Here is a 12,488-nt window from a genome sequence, read left to right as displayed (position 1 = left end):
AGGGAAGGGAAGGGAAGGGAAGGGAAGGGAAGGGAAGGGAAGGGAACAGCAAGATAATGCCCTGCAGAGGGGATGAACCATGGGCACATTAGAGAAACCAGAGACAGTGTGGGGAGGTAGTGATAGAAATCAAGCTCAAGAAGTACTAAAGTCTAAATCATTAGGGCTTGGTCATTAATTGGGATTTTATTCTAAGGGTGATGAGAGTTCACTAGAAGGTTTTGAATAAGGAAGTGATACTATCCGATTGTAATTTTAAAATATCAGAGAGCTACTTCGTGTAAACAGAAGTGGAACAACAGTTAAAGGAGAAGAATCAGTTAAGAGGCTGTTACAGCTGTATAGGAGACAGTAAATTGGAACAAGGTGGTAGCTATCAAGGGCCTACGTTGTTAAAGTCAAGATGGCCATTATAATCAGTAGTAAATTGAGAGTACAAGCCTATTTTGGGGGGGCATAGATTTTATTACAAATAATAGCAGAGCAGGTTTTCTTACTTCAATGTGGTGGTGATTGGGCCAAAGCAGAAAAAGAACTATAATCTTTTGGACATGGGTTATCAAGTAAAACGGTGGGGATGTTGACAATGGGAGAGGCTATGCGGACATTTTCCACCTTACAATTGCTTGATTTACGATTTTGCAACTTTAATATGGTGTGAAAGCAATACACATTTAGTACTGTCCTCGATTTGTGGTGGGGTTAAATCCTGATAAACCCAGGCTAAATTTAAAATATCAGAAGTTGAAAATGCACGTTAGACTTACTGTATTCAACTTAGGACAGGTTTATCTGGATGTAGCCCTATCCTAAGTTGAAGAACATCAGTACATGCGTAGGGCAGAAGTCACATGAGAAATCGCTGTACCTGCCGCTCAATTTTTCTGTGAATCTTAAACTGCTATAAAATATAAAGAATGTGTGTGTGTGTGTGTTCATCAAATTTTTCTTATTTTAACGCTAACCAGACACAGAACAATATGATTTCAGATGATGAAAAAATATCAGTAGTATTGAGTAGTACTAACACATCTTGATTTTACAGACCTGAAAAAGAAGGACCAATGTTGTAATGTCGTCTTTTTTTATTGCATCAACTAAGGATATTTTAAAACAATAAGAAGATGTTATTGCTTCTAAAGTTCATTTATTTAATTGAATTGTTCTCCTTTTATTACAAATTTAATCCATTATTTTTATTTTTCTTGCTGTTCATTGGACAAATAAAAGCTTCATCTTCTTGCCCCCAAACACTGATTACTTGGTTCCTAATACTTGGTATATTAGTTTTGAAGTCAATTTAGTACTTGCAGTTACTAATAGTATTGCTTTTACACTTTTTTTATACCAAAATTAGGGTTAACAGATAATATATGGAACATCCAGTTAAATTTCAGACAAACGAGAGTTTAGTACTGTAAGTGCATTTCCAAATAGTCATAGAAGTACTTGCATTTAAAAAATTTTGTAATTTACACAGAATTGAAATTTAACTGTGTTCTGTATTTTTACTTGCCAAATATGACTATCCTAACCCAAGTTATTTCAAGAAGCTCTTATGTGCATTTTCCTTTGTGGTTTACTCTGAATTGCTTACTGTCCAAATGTATCTATCTGTATTGTCACCAAGAGTATATATATACACTACAATTTTAGACTCCTAAAAGATTATTATCCTCATTCCTCAACCAATCTCAGTTTCCTTATCAGCATTTTCTAGTTTAAAAAGCATTGCAGTGGCTGGACACGGTGGCTCACGCCTGAAATCCCAGCATTTTGGGAGGCCAAGTGCCTCCTCACGAGGTCAGGAGATCGAGACCATCCTGGACAACATGGTGAAATCCCGTCTCTACTAAAAATACAAAAATTAGCTGGGTGTGGTGGTGTGCACCTATAATCCCAGTTACTAGGGAGGCTGAGGCAGGAGAATCGCTTGAACCTGGGAAGTGGAGGTTACTGTGAGCTGACATCATGCCACTGCACTCCAGCCTGGCAACAGAGCAAGAGTCCGCCAAAAAAAACGAAAACAAAAACAATAACAAAAACAAAAACAAACACTGCAGTGTATTTACTGGAGTGAAACCATCTTAACTTCTAACTCGTGTCAGTGACAGGTACAATGGTGCATATGAATTGACGCATCTGAAGCCTGTAAGTCAAGTGCTACAAGGAAGGGCATCCTTAATTCTTTTTTAAGACAAATTTATTAGTAGTTTGACCAAGCTAGCACTTGGAATAATACATTCTCTTTTTTCTTGGGTTCTGTGTCCACATCATACACCTCCTGCAAGGCATGAAATGACTAGGTGCATGTTCTTAAATAATTGAGATGCAGTGAGTTTTCTTCACTCATGTACACATGATTATTTTTCCATTGCTCTTGGTATTGCTTTGAATATTTTTCTTCCTCACATTAAATGCAAATACAATAGACCATTTGGAGATATTTCCAGCTAGTGAACAGCACGAGACTTACAATTCTTGAAAAGAAATGCTTCTAATCCAAACCCACTTCTGCATTTTTATGTCTGATTCTATTTTCTGTTTTAAAATGGCATCTTGAATGATCTTCATACAGAAGCAATCTTTTTCCCTATTCAAAGGTGCTGATTTTGCAGGAAAGGAGAAAAAAGGCTATTCTTTAAATTATACCTTTCATCAACCTGAAATAAACACGAGTAGTCAGTCTGAAAGTCTTTTAAAAGAGAGAGACACAGAGCAAGAGAAAGAGAGAAATTTTATTTCCTTGCAGTTTGCAGATGTTAATTACCCTGAATATTGTAAAGGAAGCTGAAGCAGCTGGCATGGATTTTTGACAACCACATTTACATTGTTTATAAGAAACTCTGTCTGGTAAACATGGGTGTTTTAGATGCAAAGAGAGATTGCGGCATCTAAAATCTGAGAAAGAAAACCAAAAACGTTGGGTATGCTCAGAGAGTGTGCAGTAGGATGCAAGGTCATTTATAAACAGAATGAAAATCAGACAGGTCAAGGCCAGGCCTCTTGAACAAACCTTGAATATTTACACCATGTTCAAAGTGTGCAAATCTTGGATGAAACTCATTATAGAGATCTATAGAGAGAAAGGCCCAGGTATATCATCCTAAAAAGAAAATATTAATATAAATTTCTAAAATCCTTATTCAGAAATGCCTAAGAAAGCAAAAGAATTTTATGGAAGATATTCACCACCAACGAGAAAGTCACACTTCCAATCCTCCAGAATAGATTACATCTGATTTGAGAGGTAAATCTTATAGCATATCACTTAATAGTTTATGAGACATTTATTATATTGATATACCGTATTTACCGCTTGAGGAACGTTTGCTTTTTTAATTCATATTTTCCTAAAGAAATAGAATACCATGAGAAGAGACAACCTACTATGATGCAAGATTGTGCAATAGAGGAGACAGAACTTGGGTTTCCAGGCACCTATTTATATATGCCTTATAAATGTGTGTCGAGTGTCTACTCTATACAAGACACAAGTCATAGATGCAGAAGAGGTAATGGAGAAAGCTTATCCAATTGTGTAGAGTTCATGGTCTCGGGGCCGATCAAGTGGAGGTTTAGTACACTCACTGTGACCTTGTGCAAGTTATTCAAGTTCAACCTCAGTCTGTTCTTAAAAAAAAAAAAAGATAGATGTATAACATTCATCTCAAGTGATTTTTTTAACTCTCAAAATCAACTTTATTGGTATATTCTTTTTATACAATATAAAGTTGGTCTTTTTGTGATGACTTTTGATAAATGTATATAGTAGCATGACTGCCAACACAAACATGATACAGAATATTTGGATTTCCCTGAAAAGTTCCCAGTTGCCACTTTGTAGTCACTTCTTCCCTGAAGCCCAGTCCCTGGCAACCACTGATCTTCTTGTCACCGTAGTTTCATCTTTTAAGAATTCATATGGGCCAGGCGCAGTGGCTTACACCTGTAATCCCAGAACTTTGGGAGGCTGAGGCGGGCGGATCAGGAGGTCAGGAGATTGAGAGCATCCTGGCCAACATGGGGAAACCCCGTCTCTACTAAAAATTAGCTGGGTGTGGTGGTACGTGCCTGTAATCCCAGCTACTTGGGATACTGAGGCAGAAAAATCGCTTGAACTGGGAGGCGGAGGTTGCAGTGAGTTGAAATCATGCCCTTGCACTCCAGCCTGGCCACAGAGCAAGACTCTGTCTCAAAAGAAAAAAAAAAAAAAAGAATTCATATGAAGGCAATCATCTATTACATACACATTGGTGTCCAACTTTCTTCACTTAGAAAGCGTTAAGAATCTACCCTTGTTGTTTTGTGTGATATAATTATTCCATCTTATGGATATTCAGGTGTTGTTTTGATAATTAAGCAGGAAAGTTTAGGTAAAGGCTAGTGAACAGTTTATATTTGGTAGAAATCATTGCATGAGTGTTAACTATTAAATAATAAATGATTCTGGCTTTATTTTCTCTCGAGATTTAAGGAATGATACCATATTCAAGAAGTAAAACTTTGGGCTAATGCACAGAAGCTTTGTTTATAAATAAAATGAAAAATTTGAAAATTTAGACATGATCTAGAAAATTTGAGACTGCCCTTGATTCAAATAGCAAGCATGTTCTTTAGACTGATTTATCCAGTCACACGTCTTGTCTCAATTCTATTTTCACTCTGTGTGTGTAGATAATAGCACATTTAGAAATATATAATCTCCAAGGGTCAGTTTTTATTGTCACAGACATGACAATTTATGCTGTTGCAACTTCAGCAATCAAAGATTCTGTTAATGGCATCATAAAACTTGGCACACCATTTTTTTTTTTCTACAGGGAAGAAAATTAAGAAACTTAATTTCGATATATAAATGGAACTCAGAAAAGTGACCACAGATAAATCTAGAAGCTATTTTCAGAAAGAGGTTTTATTTTCTATGTCTTATTGACTAAGAGCATATGTCTCTGAAATTAACTCATTTTTTATGTGTGATCAAAATCCAAAGCAATATTCATGTTATGGTTTTTATAATCCCCAAATTATATAGTCTCTTCTGTGCCTAGAACTGGGAGGCTAACTTTGGTCAGAGAGCTTGATCTGTAATGTTTTTCTAATTCAAAAGAGAATGTACACTAGCTCAGAGTTTGGAATTTGGATTTGGATTTTGCTTCTGAGCACTGGTGATCAGGATTTGCAGTTTGCAACCTCAACTCTCAAATAAATCCAGGATTTATTATTGAGATCAGTAGACTGCCTGCAATGCAACCCTTAGGCTTGCTACTTACACTTAATACTACTTAGCTGAAAACAGCTTAATCAGAACCTGTGGGAATGCCTTTGCCTTTTGTATGTTAAAAATTTACTCCATCATCTATTGCATTTGTGCCCCCAATATTATTTTGCGTGTTAGTTTTACCATTACTGTTATTGATTATCAGAAGTCTTAGTCCCAAATTTTGATTTTTAACCCTTCATATACTCTCCTCTGGAGACAGCTGATCGTTATTGTGTACTGGCTACAGCATTAGTGGAGGACCTGCATTAGAGTACATGTGTCCTCTTTTAATCCCATCTCCTCAGTGTATAAAAGAGAAGAGGAACATCAGTAGGCTGAGCAATGGCTGTCATTTGCATCAAGGAAGAGAGCCAGCATTCATTTTTCATTTCAAGATAGATCCAGTTCATCTATTTGAAAAGCTCCTATTAAAAGGCTTGTAATCCAATGCTTGCAGCTGATAATAATATAAAATAAAATCATCTTCTTCACTCTTTCAACACCAGCATGAAGAAGTGCCAAGAACTCGTCTCTCATTATTGACATTATCATCAGGAACCAATGGGAGGGTGGCGGTGGTATGTTTTTTCATATACTTCATGCTTTTATAATTTTCTTTTGGCTCAGTTTGTGAATGCTGGAGGTGAGTTGTGAACAAACAGCCTCAAAAAAGCATAATTACTATGAAAAAACTGATGGGGAGATAGAGATCTCGTCTCTACAACACAAACTATCTCCGTAATGTAAAACTCTTGGAGATGGCTTGCCATGATGCATTTAATTAGCAAAATAGTCTATCATTCAATTTCCAAGGACATTTTCTATGAATATATATTGTATTTTACTGTCATTGTATTTCTTTCAACTTATCATCACACTTTGTTTTCTTATTTTTTTCCACCTCACATAGGATAAATTTCTTAGGGAAATCAGTGGTAAGTGGCTTTGAAACTTTTTTAGTTTCATTTTACTATGACTATAGTAAAAGTTATATTTTTACATTACAATTGGATATGCAGATATATGCTTAAATTAAATAAAGTTAAACATACAAGTTAAATGAAAGTTAAGAAATAGCTTTACAAAACAAAACTTACCCTAAGCATAAGTAATGCACTCTGTTATTTTTATATTCTATTCTATTTGTTTTTGTTTTTTTTTTCTTAAACGGGTCTTTATGACCTACTATATTGATCTCACAATTCACTAATGTTTTGCAAACCATGTATTGCAAAACACTGATATAAGTGATAACGTTTGTATCATTCAACAGATTGGTAGAATCTATGTAGACTTGTAAAATTTGAATTCATACTTTTAAAACATAGCCCCTCTATAATATATATTCTGTCCTTATTTTAGTAGGAAATAAAAACTGTTAATTTTTTTTTACTGTTGTCACATTGATATGTCCATGTGAATACACATACAAACACACATGCAATGTAAATTATATATGTACATGTGTGTTTGAATTCATTTGGATGTTTTTTATCATATGCTTGTATTATGCCTATAAAAATATAAATTAAAATGAATAAATTGAGCTGGATTACTTGTAAACTTCTGTTTAGTTTAAAAACCAAGCATTCTATTACTTATCTTCAGTAAATTATAACCATGTAGTTGTTTCTCTAGTGGAGGTAGCAGAATTGCCCAGCTCAGTGGGCTTTTTTTGGGGGGGTGGGGCAGGATCTTACTCTAACATCCAAGCTGTAGTGCAGTGGTGCAAATCACAGCTCACTGCAACCTCTGCCCTCCTGATTCAAGCAATCCTGCCACCTCAGTCTCCTGAATAGCTGAAACCACAGGCGTGCACCACCATGCCTGCTGCGCTTTCTCTCTCTCTCTTTTTTAGTAAAGAGAGGGTCTTACCATGTTGCCCAGGCTGGTCGTGAACTCCTGAGCCTAAGCCATTTGCTTTATGTGGCCTCCAAAAATGTCAAAATTACAGGCGAGAGCCAACATGCCTGACCTCCACAGGCTTCTTCTTGATTACTATCATGTGATGCTTAGGGTTTGTATTTTTTTAAATATCCAGTCAGAGCTAATTTGTAATGGTTTGGAAAAGTGCAAGCTTTGCTAGAATCCAGCACATAATCTCTACTTAATGTCTAGCTAGTAGCCTCTAACTACTGCCTTAACATTATTTTTTTAATTTCTTTCTTTTGCTCCGTAAAGAGACCCATGCTTTTTATTTGTTAAGTCTGAAACTTCTTTATATGACAAAGTGAAATGTGAACCATTATACACAATACTTTCCTCTATTGCATTAATTTATTTTTAGTTTTTATGTCTTTGTTTAGAGATTTTATATATTTTTTAAGCTTTAGGTTCACAGCAAAATTAAGAGGAAGATACAGAGTTTTCCCAAATTCCTCCTGCCCTCACAAATGTTTAGCCTCCCCCATTATCAACGTTCCCCACAAGGGTAGTACGTTTGTTACAATTGGTGAACTGACACTGACACATCATAATCGCCCAAAGTCCACAGTTTACTTTAGGGGACATTCTTAGTGTACATTCTATGGGTTTGGCCAAATGTATAGTGATATGTATGCATCAATGTAGTATCATACAGAATATTTTCATTGCTCTGAAAATCCTCTGTATTGCATCTATTGAACCCATCCCCCACTCAACCTCATCAACCCCTGATCATTTTAGTGTTCCCATCATTTTACCATTTCCAGAATGTCATTTAGTTGGAATTATGTGGTATTCATTGAATGAATAAACTGTAGGACATTTTGGTTGTTTCCAACTTTTGGCAATTATAAATAAAACTGCTTCAAACATCTATGTGCAGACTTTTGTGTGGACATATTTTCACTTCCTTTCGGTAAATACCAAGGAGCACAATTGCTGGATCATATAGTGAGATTTTGTTTAGTTTTATAAAAAGCCACCCAACTGCCTTTCAAAATTGCCATACCATTTTGCATTTCCGCCACTAATGAATGGGAGTTCCTATAACTCCACATCCTTGCTAGCATTTGGTGTTGTCAGTGTTTTGGATTTCAGCCATTCTAATAATTATTTTAATTTACATTTCCCTGATGACATATAAGGTGGATAATTATTTAAAATGCCTATTTCCCATCTTCTTGGATGAGGTGTCTGTGAAGGTCTTCGGTCCATTTTTTATTCTGGCTATTTATTTTTTAATTGTTGAATTTTAAGAATCTTTGCAAATTTTGGATAACAGTTCTTTATCAAATATGTCTTTTGCAAATATTTCCTCCCAGACTTTGGGTCATTTTTTTTTTGTTGTTGCTGTTGTTGTTGTTGTTCTCTTGACATTGTTTTTTGCAGAGCAGAAATTACAGTACATTAATTTTTCAAGAACAAGTATTAGTTAAGAGATACTAAAATGTGGTTAACTCTTAATAATAGTTCCAATACATGGATAAATTTCCCTTGTATGTTCTTTTAAATACCCTTTTCAGTAAGTGATATGTAATTGAAAGTAATGAAAAGCATCATAAATGTAAAACTCCTCTTAATCTGTCACTGCAAACTCTACTTAACATTTTGTTCCCAGAAGTTTTGATGTAAAAACTTTCAGGTTTTCTTAGAAATTATACTTTAGACATGATGGATAAGATGTCTCTATTAAATTGGTTGATCCCTATTCAAGGCCTAGAATTTTTTGTTTGACCAAACGCATATACACATACAGCGATATGAACTTTGTGTTTCTGTGCTGTATTTAAGCCTGCTTTAGACATCAAAGATTCTCATTATACTGTTGTGAACTGAACTACGGAGCTAAAGAATAGCCTTTTGTTGGGACAAATGGAGCTTAAAAGACATAGCTAAGTGGTTATGCTTTGCACTGTGAGACACCAGACTTCATATTCAGTACCATGAGATGGTCTTTCAAAAGCCTTCATTTCATGTGCCTGTTGCAGTGAGATAGCTTGTCTCACACAGGTTAGGAAACTCCTTGGAAGTTGTGAGACTGTTAATATACATACCCATACCTCTCAGTCTGTGAGAGTAGAGAAATTAAGTCCAATTGGAAATGTATATTGAATATTTGTTCACGTAAATGACTTGAGGGTAAAGTTTTGAATCACTGCTTTTATAGCATTGGTTACATGAAAACTGTGTGACAGGCTTGGAAGTCTGAAAGAGCAGGAGAGAGGCTAAGCACACACATATTGTGATTTTAGAAATCTCAGGGTATGCTTCTCTATCTCTTTATATAACTTTAAAAAGTTCTTATATTTACTTGTAAATTCTTTATATACCACATTAAGTGATGCATTGTTACTCATAAATCTGTAAACTACACCAAGAAAAGAATAACCAAAAACTAAAATAAGCTAATATGTGCTTAGCACTAAACTGCCTTGTTTGACAAAGGAATACCTAAGACTGGTAAGATGTTTGTTTTAGTCACGAACAATTCACCTACAATGGTGATTCTGTCCAAAATGAAGGGGGTGTGAGAAGGAAGTTGTAACAAGAATTCTAAATTGAGCTACTTTAACTTTTTAAACACATCCCAGAATTTGCTTAACTACATTTTCCTTTCCAAAGCATTCGTGCAGATGCCAAAGGCATAAATAAGCTATAATAGAGTTTGAGACTCTATAAGTGTATCATGAAATCAGGAAGAGTGTCAATGTGGATTCAAACCTTCAAGTGTTAAAAACTTGGAATTGTATGATTTCACTTATGATTATCAAATCTAATAAAATAACAGCTGTCATCTAATTAATTATCTAATTAATTAAAATGATGTTCATTAAATTATTGTTATATTTCAGTCATGACCAGTTATGCATCTGTTAGGAAAATAGAAACTATGCTAGGTAATTTGAACAGAAGAAGATTTAATGCATAAATGTGGGGACTTAGAGAAATCACTAAAAGTCTTAAGGAAGTGAAAGTTGCGATGTGAGTGGGATGTCACAAGGTTTTAGTCTGGGTGCCTCACTTTTGTCCTGGGAGTTAGAAATGTGCTACATCCACCCCAGCTTAGAAGTAGGAAACAGGTGCCAATGACAGAGCTGACCAGTAATCTCAAAACTGGGTGTTGGAGAGGGGAAGTGGAGTTTGTCTGGCTGTAATAAAACTTCAAATCTGCCAAAGCCCATATGCCCACTGATCTCTGCAGCTAGAACGGATGCCATCAGGTGGCAGCATGGTTGGCCTGTTTGTGCTTGGTATAAGAAATTTACCAACTAAAGCAATTACTCTTAGAAATATCCCAGAAGAAAATTCACTAAAGCATTATCTATGTCATCTATGTTTTAAGAGTAAATATTTTGGTCAATAATGTAGGAGCAAAGTATCTTATCTATGTTGTAAGCGTAAATATTTTGGTCTATGATGTATGTTAATTATTTTAATTGGATGGAAAACTCTTAAAAGAGTTTTTTATTACTATATAACAAATTACCACAAACTTAATAGCTTAAAACAACTCATGTGGTATCTCACAGTTTCCATGAGTCAGGAGTCTGGGCACAGTCGAACTGGGTCCTCTACTCAGGATCTCACAGACCACAATAAAGGTATCAGTCATCATTGATTAGGCCAATGGCTAATGTGAGGACTTGACTGGGGAAGAATCCACTTCTTTGATTGTCGGTAGAATTGATTTTCTTGCCAACGTAGAACTCATGGGAGCTTGCTTCTCTTTTTTTTTTTCACTTTAATTTTTGGAGATTGCTTTTTTAAGGCTTCTCTGAACTCAGAGAAAGCCTAAACTTGCTTTTAAATGGTTCACCTGATTATACGTCAGACCCACCCCAGATTAAGGTTCTTAATTACATTATTTAAACTTTACCATATAAAGTAACTATCATAGGAATTATATCCCATGATTCTGCCCGTGATTCATATTCTTAGATTCTACTCACACTTAAAGAGAAGAGATTATAAAAGGGCATGGGTCACTGTGGATCCTTTTAGAATTCTGCCTACTGTAACTGTTAAAAGTGAGATTTTACTTTACTGGGATTTTCTGTCTCACACTGAAGGACACACCCTTTCTAGGGTTTTCTTCCCCACCATTGACTTTATTAAATTTTTAGGATAATAAATTTCTGAATGAGAGATTATAAGAAATACTACTTTTCTCCAAAGCAGAATGATAATTTAGATTAGTATACTTTAATTCCAGAATCTCAGATTACATTATTCCAGAACTAGAAGTTGCTATAAAATGCACCTTGCTATTTTCCATTATTAAAAAAATAAAGAAACTGAGAATCAGAATCAGAATATGGATTGTACATTGTCATGGCAAAAATGTGGGCATCTCCCTGGGTAAAACTGGGAAGTATCTATTTATTACAGAAATAAGGAAAAAATTCAAGTGGTTTCGAAAATTGGGTAGCATAGGATTTTAGACTCACTGATTTAGGTAACATAAAGTTATCACTTGACTGCTCTGTCCTGAAGACTTTGGAATGTAGGTTGAGTATTCCTTATTGGATTTGCTTGGGACAATAATTATTTTCGATTTTGGAATTTTTGGATTTTGGAATATTTGCATATATACAATGGGATATATTGGGGATGAAACCCAAATTTAAACACAAAACTCACTTATGTCTCATATATGTGTTACGTAAATAGTGAGAATATAATTTTATACAGTATTTTAAATTATCTTGAGCATGAGACAATGTTTTGAGCATGAAACAAAAAATATTTGTTAAAAAAATAATTTTAACAAAATGTTACTGATTTTGAGCATGTGTATATTGAATCATCATAAGGCAAAGGTATCCCTATCTCAGCCCCCCATGGGGACAATCTGTGGTTCTTTAGCATCACCATCATTCCTGACTCTGAATTTATATGCTGCTGCTAAGTAATCACTTTTGTATACTTACATACACATAAATAAGTACTTAACATTAAAATGTATGATATACCATTAAATACAGTGAAAAAATAATGTGTTCAGGGTAAGTAAGCAGCACAGTCGCATCACCAGATGACTATATCAGCTGTTAAACAACAGCAGCAACAAACAACAGCAGGATCTCCACCTATGATGCTGTGTTTTGATTAAAAGGTTAATGTACACTGTATGTTTTCAGGTGAGAAGAAACATCAGAAGCAGTTGAGAGACCAGGACGTGGGTCCTCAAGGGATGAACAGAAGTTCTTTTTATTATTATTATTATTATACTTTAAGTTCTAGGGTACATGTGCACAACATGCAGGTTTGTTACATATGTATACATGTGCCCTGTTGG

This window comes from Rhinopithecus bieti, unplaced genomic scaffold, assembly GCF_001698545.2.
Source record: "Rhinopithecus bieti isolate Rb0 unplaced genomic scaffold, ASM169854v2 scaffold_13709, whole genome shotgun sequence".
NCBI lineage: Eukaryota > Metazoa > Chordata > Mammalia > Primates > Cercopithecidae > Rhinopithecus > Rhinopithecus bieti.
Note: the sequence above shows the minus strand (reverse complement) of the source record.